Source organism: Centrocercus urophasianus, unplaced genomic scaffold, assembly GCF_019232065.1.
Source record: "Centrocercus urophasianus isolate 14NV4802_14NV808 unplaced genomic scaffold, USGS_Curo_1.0 seq_22, whole genome shotgun sequence".
NCBI classification, from domain to species: domain Eukaryota; kingdom Metazoa; phylum Chordata; class Aves; order Galliformes; family Phasianidae; genus Centrocercus; species Centrocercus urophasianus.
Window position 1 is genome coordinate 19208915 of NW_024884778.1, and position 12459 is coordinate 19221373.

The 12459-nt window shown below is 41.7% G+C and overlaps 1 long non-coding RNA gene across 1 annotated transcript in view; it reads left to right on the plus strand.

Annotated features, from left to right (window-relative positions):
• LOC122162751 overlaps nucleotides 1-12459 on the plus strand; it is a 37978-nt gene that overhangs the window by 15244 nt on the left and 10275 nt on the right. The window contains exons 4-5 of the long non-coding RNA XR_006169683.1: nucleotides 1791-1909; nucleotides 3586-3755. This is a non-coding gene — a long non-coding RNA (uncharacterized LOC122162751). The remainder of the gene's footprint in view (nucleotides 1-1790; nucleotides 1910-3585; nucleotides 3756-12459) is intronic.

The window sequence follows — 12459 nt, forward strand, 5'->3', positions numbered from 1 at the left end:
GGCTCAGTTTCAGAAATGTAAGCTGTTCCTGGCGCTCTTTATGGAAGACCATGGCAGCATTTTATTCCAGCATTCATTTTACTATAACTGCTTTTTGTCTGCTGGTTCTTGATGGCCTGGGTCATTATTTTCCCCTTTCCCTCTCGCTTGGCCGACTATTTGATCTCCTAAAGTACTTAAAATAATTGTTCTTCTCTTTGTTTATGTTTGTGTTATGTTTAGCTAAACAAGCCAACCTTTATATTCTCCTTGCAAAATATAGGGTTTTTGCTCCTAATGCTTTCGCAGCAGTCCCTCCAGCCGGTACAAGTGCAGGGAACCATCAGTCACAGACACACATGGCCCAGGTTCTAAAGGAGGTAAAGTACCCAGTGGTACCAATACCTCTGCCTCCTTTTGACCTTTCTCTGTAAGCCCTGTGTTGCACTGCTGTCTTCATGGCCATGGTTACACAGGCATCTTGGGATCAGCTTCAGATCCAGACAGAAGGAGAACTGTGCTCTTTTCCTCTGTCACTTGCCATCAGCTAAGCCTAACATAAATTCTTTTTTAATTATCACTAGTAGCTGTGTATTATTATTACATTTTCACCTATTTTGATTATTCGCTTAAACAAGATCACCTAGGAGTAAAACTCCAGTGTAAAACCATTGCGTGTGCTGACTATGCCTTATATCATTAGAAACTCCCACAGGGGCTCTCCTATTTTGGCACCAACATTATTAATTAAAATACTAAATAAGACTGCTCCCAAATGCAAAGCTGGGGAACACCAGTAGTGATTGTCTTCATGCACAGATTTTCCCATTCGCTTTTGCCTCCTGTCACGTTCTTAGATATGTTTTAACCCAGCACACAGTTCTCATGCTGATCTCTCTTCCACTGTCATTGTTTCTCAATGTCATGTAAAGATGAGCTGTTTCAATGTCACATAAACATGTAAAATGACTGTTTTATAACGATGCAGAATGTTGTACTATTTGTCTTGCACAACTTCTTTCTTTGTATGTAAAATGAACTTCAAACAAGCAGCAAAGAGATTAGAGATTTCATTTCTGAAGTTACCTAATCGAAGGCTTATCATAAAATCCAGCAAATATGATGTTTCAGTTCTTTGAATAGATTTTGTTGAAAACGGAATAAGAAATCAAGTTACTCAAAGATGGAGATGAGATAAATAAAGTGATTGAACTAAGACTGAAACAGTGAAATAATTCAGATGAGCATATCCACAATCAGTGCACTGGTAATGAAGGCAAAATATGTAGCAGACATCAGAGTTTTCTAGTCTTATTTAATAGGTCTCACACTGTCTAATGTGGAGAGAACGTGAGGGGCCAGATACTTTCCAGTCAGATACTCCATCCACTGGAGGCCAGTGAAGTCTAATGACTCAGCTGTAGACAAATGCAATGTCTGAGTCCCTCAGTTTCTGTATTTGTTCTGGTGTTAAACCTTCTCTAAGGGAAGTTGCTAACCCTGATCATTTAGAGCTGGTTTCAATTGCATTGCTGCAAACTGTTGTGGTTTTGTGTTGTTTTGAATTATATTTACTTATTTATTTATTGTTATATTGCCTTTGTTACCTGGAAGCAGACAAACTTAGGTTAGGCATAGATAAGTATAGTAAAGTGTATGTTTTCACGTCTGCTGGCTGTAGCAGGGCTTCAGGTATTTCCCCTTTCACTTCTGGGCAGACTCTGAAGAGAAGAAGGGATCACGTGCAGTCTCCAAAGTGGTTGGGTTGTTCTAGATGCGTTTTGCCTGCGTGCCACTCTTGTTTTTTGTAGGTGTCATTTGCTTCAGGAGGCACAAGTGTAACACCAAGATCTGCTGCAGCCATCTGTCCACCCAGTGCAGTGGGCAGGAAGAGAAGCCTCAAGGTGGATTGGAGAAGATTTTATTCCAGGTAGGTGAGTTTTTGCTGATAGGGTTACAATGGCAGCCTTCTACCTGGGGAGCAGCTAGAATACTGCAGGCAGTAAACTACATCTTAATTATCTAATAATCTGATCAGCATATTTGCTCCATGCAGATATTCTTGTCGTGGCAGTTACTTCAGCGTGCTCTCCCTCCCTTTCTTTTAAGCAATTCCCCAAGACTCTGCTAGGTACAAAATCTGGGAACTTAATGCACAAACTGTTTCTACACACTTTATGCATAACTATGGACAAAACACTGGGAGATGTACAAAATACTGGGAGGCTGATGATGTGATTTGAAGTTTCAGAGGGTTAGCCTAAATCAGACCTTTTGGTTCTCGTCCGCTGAATCTCGTTCCATTGCTTGATTCCTCATGTTTTAATTTCTTCCTGTTTGTACCAATTGTCCTGACATTGCTCTCTTTGTGGGAGCTGAAAGGAATGCAGGCAAGATAATAGGGCTCTCAGAGATAATTACACATCTCTTCTGTGAATATTCTGGTAGAGATTTGAGATTTAAATTTGGTCTTACTATTGTAAAATAGATTAATTATCATGGAATAATAAATTGATTGATATCACTAAAGAATGACAGTCACTTCAAAGAATTGGATAACTCCAGTGAGTAACGTGCACACTTGAAGGATTTACTCTGTCCTTGCAATCTGAATGAAATTCCTTTACCTGGGAGGAAAACAAGTCTGTGCTTCTCTGAAAATGCGTGCAGTTCCTGTCAGCATTAATTGGAGCGCTGGGTGAAATTCGTAAAGAAAATGGATCCTGAACTGTTGTTCTCAGGCAGCAACAGAAGCAGCAATTGTGTGTTTGTAATTGTGCTGGGATGGAGCGGGCCCTGGAGCAAGCAGGGAGACTTGGAGATCTCCCGCCTCCCTGGCAGCCTTTCTGCCCAGTTCAGCTGTGCTGGCAGCACTGCTGTCAGATGCAGGCTGTTCTCAGAATAAAGCACAGCCAGCACCAGGGAAGAGGCCACAACAGTGAAGTTTCCCTTGGTTTCACAGGGTTGTATTTAACCTTCTGGCATATGTGAAGGCCATTACCCGGGTGTGATATGACATCAGAGATCCTGTTAGGTACTAATGAAACATTGGCATGTTCAGTCTGTTTAAATTCTGACTCTAAGAGTCAAAAATACAAATAGCTTGAGGCTTTCTGGTAGCAGTTCTTCCCTTCTTGCAGTATGCCTGAGGCCCTTGCTGGAATGATTTGAGTGACCGATCTTCAACTTGTGTTGGATGCAACCTTTTTATGCTTCAAAAATTGATACTGCTCAAATTTAGAGACATTCTGACTATGAGACCATTCCTCTACCTCTGCCCCCAGCCTCCATGTTCTTCTCAGGCTAACAGAGATTTTAGTTTATTCCTGGGGAGCCACCGAGGGCTGCTTCTCAGTCATCTCCAGATTTCTTGAGACTACTCTAAACATATAACAAGGTGTGTGTCACTGGGGGGGGGGAGGTGTCTTTCTTCTGAAAGCTTCCCAGATAAGATGAAGTTAGAAAGTGGCTGGATGTGGAACGTGAAATTCAGTCATGGCACAGTCATTGCTTATCAGTGAAGGTTTGAATAAAACCGTTCATGTTGCTTCTCAAAAGTTGACACCACTTTTTTGCATTAACAAAATAATGTTTTCCCTTCTCAAGCTTTGCAGTTACAGTCAACCAAGCCATCTGCCCATAGGGGAAGAAAACAAGTGATACTTCGCTGGTGACATTCAGCATTAAAACACTCAGGTGGAATGAGTAAACCTTGGTGAAATTGGAACTAAATGCAGACAGCCTTGACAGGTGCCAGGGCAGCCTAAAGGAATTGTGTAAGTTCTGCTTTTGCACCTTTATTGCAGAATCCTCAGTGAGTTCTGGAAAGAAACACTTTAAAGTCTGTTTAACGTCTGTGGAAGCGAGAACCAAAGTTTTTTTTGTTGTACTATTTAAATATCTTCTTGTGCTGGTATTGCATTGCTCAGCATAAAAGTCTAAATGGATTTCCTCAGCTAACAGAGTAAAATAGTGTACGTAATATCCCACCGTTCCTGCAGTTCCCATTGCCAGGACAGCTGCTATTAGAAGGAACTTACAGGAATAAATGCAATTCAGTTACATCTGAAATAAAAGCTGTGGGGAATATGCTGCTATGGGCTATGAAAATACCAGCAATATTGATCTTGGTGCTGTGTGTGATATTCTGGCTGAACTCAAATGTGACAGGAGAAAACATAAACGTGAAACTGGCTGCCTGGCACGTGGCTCAGCAGCCTTCCAGGGAAGGGACATTGCTGTGTGCTTCACCCTTGGGCTGGTTAGAAAGAGGTACAAAAGGAAAAAGGAGTTTTGGGTTTGTTTTTGAATACAAAGATATTCCTTGAGGCTGGGGCATAATAGGTTTGAGTGGAAGAGCTGACTAACTCTCAGTGGCTGGGTAGAAGTGTCTAAAACTGTAACTCTTTTTCCCCTCTGTCCCAAATTTTCTGCTTTTTCTTCCGTTCTGCAGGAACAACGTTTTCATTCTGTGCTGTCTCCAAAGCCCGGGTCTAAGTATAGACTCATGTTGACTGCACCAAAAAGTAAGGAAGTCTTAAGGGAAGCGGTATTTGAAGATTCTTGTGTGCTAGGGAAAAAAATCATAGAACAGCCTATAAACAATTACTTGCTAACAACTGAATATATCTAAACTAAAAAAAACCCCAACATATCTGTAAACTTTACTCTCAGAATTCCAGTTACAAGTGTGGGGCAGGATGTTACAACCAAAGCTATCCATGCCTTCAGTTAAAGAGAAACTTAAAACTCACGAAGGGTGATGAAGCATGCTGTAATTTGTCATTTACAGGCCAACAGCAAAATACAAGGGCTGCTCTGAAAGTAACGCCTCCTATTTTATGATATTGGCCCACAGCGTCAGAAGTGGATGTTCTTGGGGTGGCAGCAGAGGTTGAACCTTCCTGCCAGTACGCCATTACATGCTGTTGCTGTACAAGAGGTGGCAGCAGCTGGGCAGTCTGAGATAATGGTGTCTGACATGGAAGTGCCTGTGAAGCAAAGGTGGATCATTGAATTTCTCCATGCAGAAAAAATAGCACCTATTGACATTCACTGATGCTTGAGAACATTTGCGAAGACCGAACAGTGGATGTGAGCACAGTGAGGCAGTGGGTGGTGACTTTCAGCAGTAGCAACAGCAACAGTGGTCAGTTCTGTTGGCGCATGTCATTATGAGTGCGGCATGCAGATGTTGGTTGTCGCTGGAGAAACACACAGCTAATGGTGGTCACTACGTTGAAAAATTGTTTTGTAGCTGTGAATCTGCTCAGTCAAATAGTGTTATTGTGCACTCTGTAGCTGTTGTAGTTTCCACGAAATTAAATAGGAAGCATTACTTTTGGAACAACGTACATGTATATGTACATCTACAAACCCATATGGTGATTCAGAACCATCTCTCTCCAGTATTACATATTTTGAAGACATCTGTCTATTCCAGTGCTTTAAGCAGTTTCAGAGTCAGTCTTTCACCAGTGCCATAAAGCTCTTATGTTCTTCTCCATTAATGAAAGTTCTGAAGGCAGCCACAAAGCTCACAGTGCTCTTTTCACACAGGCACAGGCCTAGGTGTCTGGGTTTTGTTGTGCAGAAATTCTGGTGTTTCTTGAAAGTGTTAGCAGTAGAGTCTCATTTACTTATTTCATCAGTCAGAATAACTTTCTCTGCTTCTCTCAGTCCAGGTCGTGACAGCTTTATGGCTGACAGGATGAGATGTCTCTGCAGTTTTGAACCTGCTTGGTTTGCCATTTATCGAGAGGTCAGAAGAGAGGGCAGCACTGAATCGGAAGAGGCAGCTCAGTGCTGAAGGGAAGGCACAAACACTGATGCTTTCTCTATAGCTCTTTTGCCATGTTCTGCTGAATCCTTAAGCTCTTGGTGCTGTTCAGCAGTGGCTTTATTTGTTTATTTTCACATAGTTGCTCTATTTGTGATATACAAAACTGCATAGCATTTCCCTCATTATCATTTTGTGTTCCCATTTGATTTTTGCATACAGAACTTTTCTGCTGGAGAAGACTGGAAACCCTGGAATGTATTTATTTATATTCCTATTACCAGCGTAAGACTGTGTGTACTGCAGTTCACAGTTCTGGCTCCCGAGCTGTTGTCATCTGCTGGAGTCGTGTTTGTGTCAGAAGACGTGCTGCTGGCACCATCTTGTTTTAGCTGTGCTAAAGGCTGCCTCTAGTCTTTCTTGTGCTGATCGAAGCCTCAGATTTTCCCTTGACAGGAAAGTGCATGATACCTTTCAACCCAGAATAGCTGTGTTGGAAGGAACCTCAAGGATCATAAATCTCCAACCCCCTGCCACAGGCAGGGCCACCAACCTCCCCATTTATTACCAGCCCAGGCTGCCCAGGGCCCCATCCAACCTGGCCTTGAACCTCCAGGGATGGATGGGGCATCCACAGCCTCTCTGGGCAGCTGTTCCAGCACCTCACCGCTCTCAAAGCAAAGAAATGTACAGTGTGCTGTTGTTGCAGCATGCACAACTTCGGTGGGAATATGGCTGCAGCATGATCTGTGCCTTTTTATCTCCTGAGAACACCTACAGCCATGTCCACCCGCTGGCTGCCTGCTTCACAGCAGGCAGTGGTTGTGCTTCCTCATATCCCTGCTCTTGGATGTGGGACCAGCAGTGCTGGCTGGTGGAGCTGATTATATTTACATTTTGTTTTCACTTTTGTGTAAGATACTGCAAATGGACAAATCATGGGAAATGGAGGTTGGTTTGGCATACAGGGTGATGGCAGTGCAAGCAGGTAGCTGTACATAGAGGTGATGACAGCAGCTAACAAAACTTCTCACATTACACAAAAATGGGAAGAGAAGGAATATTATTTTGATGAAAATTCAGTAATCTGCTGGAAAACATAAGCTTTGGTCAGTATGGATCAGTTATATTCTATACATGGCTTCCACATGGAAAAAAAAAAACTGCGACAAAAGAGTTTTTCCAATAGATACTCTTGAGTAAATCAAAGCTGCACAAAAAGTGCAGCAACAGCAACTTGGAAATTCCAGTCTTCCATTTCTGTTTTTTCTTTCAGTCAGTTCTGCAGTGCAGCAGAACACTGTCCCACACGTCACATGAGGACTCCAGTGACTCTTCAGAAATTCTGTAGAACAAGAGAAACTTGGAGGAGCTTGTATTTTTTTCCTTGGTGGGGATGCAAGTCTTTGCTTAAAACAACAATCAAAAATTACCTTGGGTCTAATAAGGCTTACTTTCAGTTCAAACTTGGTGTAACAAGACTGTTATCTTGTACTGCAGAATATGCAGATAAATCATAGCTTTGAAGATAATGTAGCTTGATAGAAGACAGAAGGTAGAAGTTTATCTGCTGAATGTATTAGGCCAGATCTTTGGCTGGAAATTACTTGGGTGGAGCTAAATTAATTTACACCAAAAACACATGTGCTGCTGCTGTCTGAAGGATACTGGTGAGCAGGAAATGTGTTGATGACTCAAAGACTTTGATAGCTGAAGAATTGGATGTGCTGGAGAAATCTGGTTCAGAAATGCCGCTGTTGTTTTTTGTAGATTCCAATGTGAAGGATGTTCCATTTGAAGGATTTCTCATAGCAAGAGGATCAAAATATGTGAATAACAACTTACCTGGTTAAAGAAAAGTATCCCATAGAAGAGCATTTGCCACGCTCTGTATACAGTCCTAAAAAGCTCACTGGGAATAATCACAAATAATAGATTTTTTTTTTCTCTCTCTAAAAGGAGGGGAATTATTTTTTTGGTTTTTTTTTTTTTGGTTTTTTTTTTTTTTTGTTTCCATTTCCTTTATGCCTCTTTAAATGTTTTTTTTTGTTTCATCACAGTGAAAATGTTAGAAATATATTCATTTGAAGATTTGCACACCCCATCAGATGCACGCAAAAGGATGCTGGTTTTGGAATGTTTCTGTTCTTTCTCAAAAAAAAATAATGGAGCAAAGAGAATAGAAAGAGAACCAACAGGGTTCTATCTTTGGCATTTTCTAGGGCTGAAGTCCTCAGTCCTTGTTTATGTAGCTGGCCTGGCTTCAAACCAAGGCTTTGTGAAATTTCTTGGATCAAACCTTTGTTCCACGTGCATCAAAGGCAGTCTCCTGGCACAATGTGCTCTTGGAAATAGTGCTGTTCTGAAATTTGTAGTAGAGTAGCCTCTCTTTGTAATGGAAAGTACCTGAGGGTTAATGCTGTTTCTGTCCACCTTCAACGACTGGCTTTGGGTTGTGTCTCCTAATTCCCTCTGACTTCAGGCACCAGAAGACTCTCAGCTGCTTGTTCTGCACCCTCCCGCAGCACAGCTGCTGCTCCCAAGCCTACAGATGAACACTTTCAGAACCTGCATTGCTTTTTGTCTTCTGGCTTTTACAATATTTACACACATGTAGGAGTGCAGCCCAGTGAGAAGCCATCTCTTAAGACTGAAGCTGACTCATGTTGGGAACAGTGCAATTCTAGTGCAGTGCCTGTGGTTTTCAAGGAGTTTGTAAATGTAGAGAAAAAGCCATACGTGATTTTTACTGTGTTAATAAATAAACCTGATGTGTGCTGAGGGTTGTTACTTTGGAAAACGTAGGCAATTTTAATCCTCAGTGTGGAAATCAAAGCATCAGTACATCACTGGGGGAAGACGATGGACTTTTGTTCCATGTGCTGTACACGGCTCAGGCTTTCTGGCAGTGTCCCTGGGATCATATTCATTTCTTCTGAAGCTGCAAATTGATTAAATTAGATCAGTGAAAGGCCACTCATGGCATGTTTTGCTTTTCCTTTTAGTGCAGCAGCCTGTTAATCTTACATGTGGAATTGGAATCACATGGTAGCTGGCTATTCAAAAGAGCAATTGGTCAGGGTCTATGCATGCACAATACAGTGAGGCTTGTGACCCAACTATTAAAAGAGAAAACAAAGAAGGGAAGTCCTACAGTACTGCCTCATGTTCTTATTCAATGACTGAATAAGAGTGCTTTGTTGCAGTCATTTTTTTCCTAACTAGTTGTGTGAAATTTTAATGATGTTTTTGAGTTCCAGTGCTGAAACATCTTTTCCAGAAACTTTGTTCTAGTTGTTTCTGAAAGTTTGGAAGACACTTTGTATCTGGACTCTGGGCTAATGCAAGGTGAAGTGTTTATGCCTGCTGATGAAGATATACATACGTTGATTGCTCTGAAAATAATGCATCCTATTTATTTCCATGGAAACTTTCAGCAGATGCAAAGAGCACAATGGCACTATTTGATAGAACAAATTCTCAGCTACAAAATACTGTTTTTCAACATAGACAGCACCATTAGTTGTGCATTTCACTAGTGATGACCAACAGTCTGCATGCCACGCTTGTAACAGCCTGCATCAGCAGAAGCAACCCAGTGATGCTGTGGCCACTGCTGAAACACACTACTTACTGCCTCACTGTTCTCACATCCACTGCATGGTCTGCATAAACATTCATCAAGCATCACTGAATGTCAGTGGGTGCCATTGTTTCACATGAAGAAATCAGTGAATCACCTTTGTTCATACGCGCTTCTGTGTCAGACTGCCCTGCTGCTGCCATCTGTGGCACAGCAACAACATGTCACAGAATGCTGGCAGGAAGGTTTGGCTTCTACTGCCATCCCACCAACATCCTCCTTTGCCATCTTGGGCTGTAGCAGAAATGCTCAGTCACAGTCTCAGGCAGTGATGGAGCACCTGGTGGAAGGCAGGGCCAACCCAGGAGAGCTCAGGTGCAGGGGATGCAGTTGAGTGACTAGAAGGGGTGGAGGCAGGATGTACCCCTTCCCAGACCTCATTTAAGGGTTGGCAGTGGAGTTGAGGGCATCTCTTGGTGGAGATTCCTGCATACCTGAGGCCTTCCAAAGGTATGCAGCTCTTTTCCTTCATTTCTGTATCTGTGGCTGCTGCATTTGGGCTTGTTCTCATTTGCTGTAGCTGAAGACTTTGCCACTCTGCTATTATCATCCTGTTATAGCATTACATGAGCCAACTTAATAAAATAAGAGGTGTTACTTTCAGAGCATCCCTCGTATTTTTTGCCTTACACCAATGCATGTGTACAGGGGAAATCAGTTGCTCTGGCTCACTGGGGCACTGAGGCAACTCCCACCACAAGTTTTCAGTGAAATCTCGTGGTTTTTATTCTTTCAATTCTTTCTGGCTCCAGTTTACATCATAACTGCTGTTCTTTGCTCCCTTCTCACAGTCTCTGTTTCCTGAGCTGTACTGAGGCTTTTTGACATCTTGAAGCAGCTCTCTGTATCTTTCATCCTGTCCCTTCCTGGTGTCCCACTGTCATCATGCTGCTCCTGCTTATGGCTCTAGACCAGTCTCCTTTCCTCCTGAGTGGTGGTATCAACTCAAATGTATTTATTTCTTACAGTGCCCTTCATCCGCTTCCATCAGTGCCCCAAGTCTCTTTCATTTTTCAATTCAGTCAATTCTTTCTTAAATGAAGCTTTAAATACCATGGAATTGATCTGATACTTTCCACCACTATTTTTTGATTATGTAGCACCACTTCTGGTTTTACAATAGAATTTGTTTCAATTGTAAATTCTTTGGTGTGGAATCTGTTTTACATGTGTGTGTGTGTCCATTGTACCTGCACGTGCAGCAATTCATCTTCTGCCTGCTGAGAACCAAAGGAAGCTGGGTTAAATACCTAGTGTATTTTAAAGTATTTTGGGTAGCTGCATTTATGCTTATTCAACAGCCAAATTAATGGTAAAATATGTAAACATCTGAATGTTGATGCAACTCGCATGACTTTAAATGAGGTTTAGGCATTACTTAAGGTTGCACCATAACAATTCTTTTTAATCTCTAAAACTTTTAAAATCAGTATCTACATTTGTATAATTTGCATTTTCTTCTCTCCATCTCTGTACAAATCATAATTATTTATATTCCCATTCTGATACTCCCCTAAATGTGATTTGCATCTCATTTATATATTGCCATAGCCACTTAATTAAATTAATTTTTACAACAGCCTCAGGTAATAATGATTTTAATTCTGTACAGTCTTCATGGATTCAATCAGTTTTATGTAGTCAGGCTGGGTTTTCTGAAAAGCTTGTTTTCTCTGCAAGCACTACAAACACTCATTTATCGAAGCATTCAGCATGGTGGGGAGTATTTTGGAACACTTGGCCGTAGCTGCTGGTGCTGAGCCATACGGTCTGTCTCAGAGAATTCTCAGGTTTTATTTTCTCAAGTTCTCTCAAAGCTGGGGACAAGGAATCCCCCTGAAATTTGTAACTAGCTCTAGATAGCTGAGAAATGAAGTGCAAATCTCAGCTGGGGTGTCTTGCCAACATGAATTGCAAGCAATGGTAAAGTTAGGCTAGAAATAACAGGAGAAATGCAGAAAAGGCCTTTGAGTCTCCTTCAGTGGAGGTATTCAGGACCTGGCTGGACGTTGACTTGTGAGACCTATTGTAGGGTACTGCTTTGATGGGGGGGTGCACTCAATGATCTCTTGATGTCCCTTCTGAACTTCTATTCTGTGAAACAAAAAGGCTGAGTTATGAAGTTGCAGCCACTTTAAAGTTGCTGAGGCTAAATATTGGGTCAGTTGCTAGATGGCCACACTATTGCGTATGTTTTGAAGTACAGTATAGAAGTTCAATATCTGAAATTAAATATATACTTTTTAACGTTGACTTGCAGGCCAGGATTAAATTTGAGAGAGTAGAACTACAACCTCTAAAAACAACCTTCTTATAGGAGCTTCAGACAGGCATCATTAAATAAACTGCACTCATCAGCTACATGAATGACTGTCACTGGTATAGTAAAGCATGATTATTTTCCTTGAGGAATTCCTTTGTATCTGTTCCTCCCTATGAAGTTCTTGAAGGCTGTTTTTCATATAAACCTGCTTTAGTCTGCCAAGGAAACAATGGCTCCAGAGATCCTGCAGGATCCTCCTGCTCGATATTGCCTGGCAAGCCAATTAGCTTGATATTTTTATCTCTAACCTGATTTGGAACTAATTGTAAATTACCTCTTTACCATTCTGTTTTCTGTGATAAATGCCCTACTCAATTATTATTAGATCTGCTCCTAGGGTGGCTGAGCCTCCCGCTCTCTATCTGTGCCATACCTCTGATGCTGGTGCCTGAGCAGTGTGCAGAGCTGCCTCTTCACTGTGGCCCAGAGAACGTGTGCTCTCTTCCCAGCAGCACAGGCTCTTCTAGCACACTGCAGCACAAGTGCTCCTCTCTATTAAGACTTTTGTCAGTGGTTTAATATCTATTCATTTGCCTTCAAAACAAACCTAATTCTGTATACTAAATTTAGAAATGTGGAGCCCATATTTTTTAGTTCAACTATGCTATATACTATATATACTACTGCTTTTTATTTTTTATCTCACTATATTTATCTCAGAGCCTACCAAGGAATAACATTTAAAGCTTGAGTTGTGGGTTGGTTGGTGTGGGGGGGGGGGGGGGGGGGGGGGGG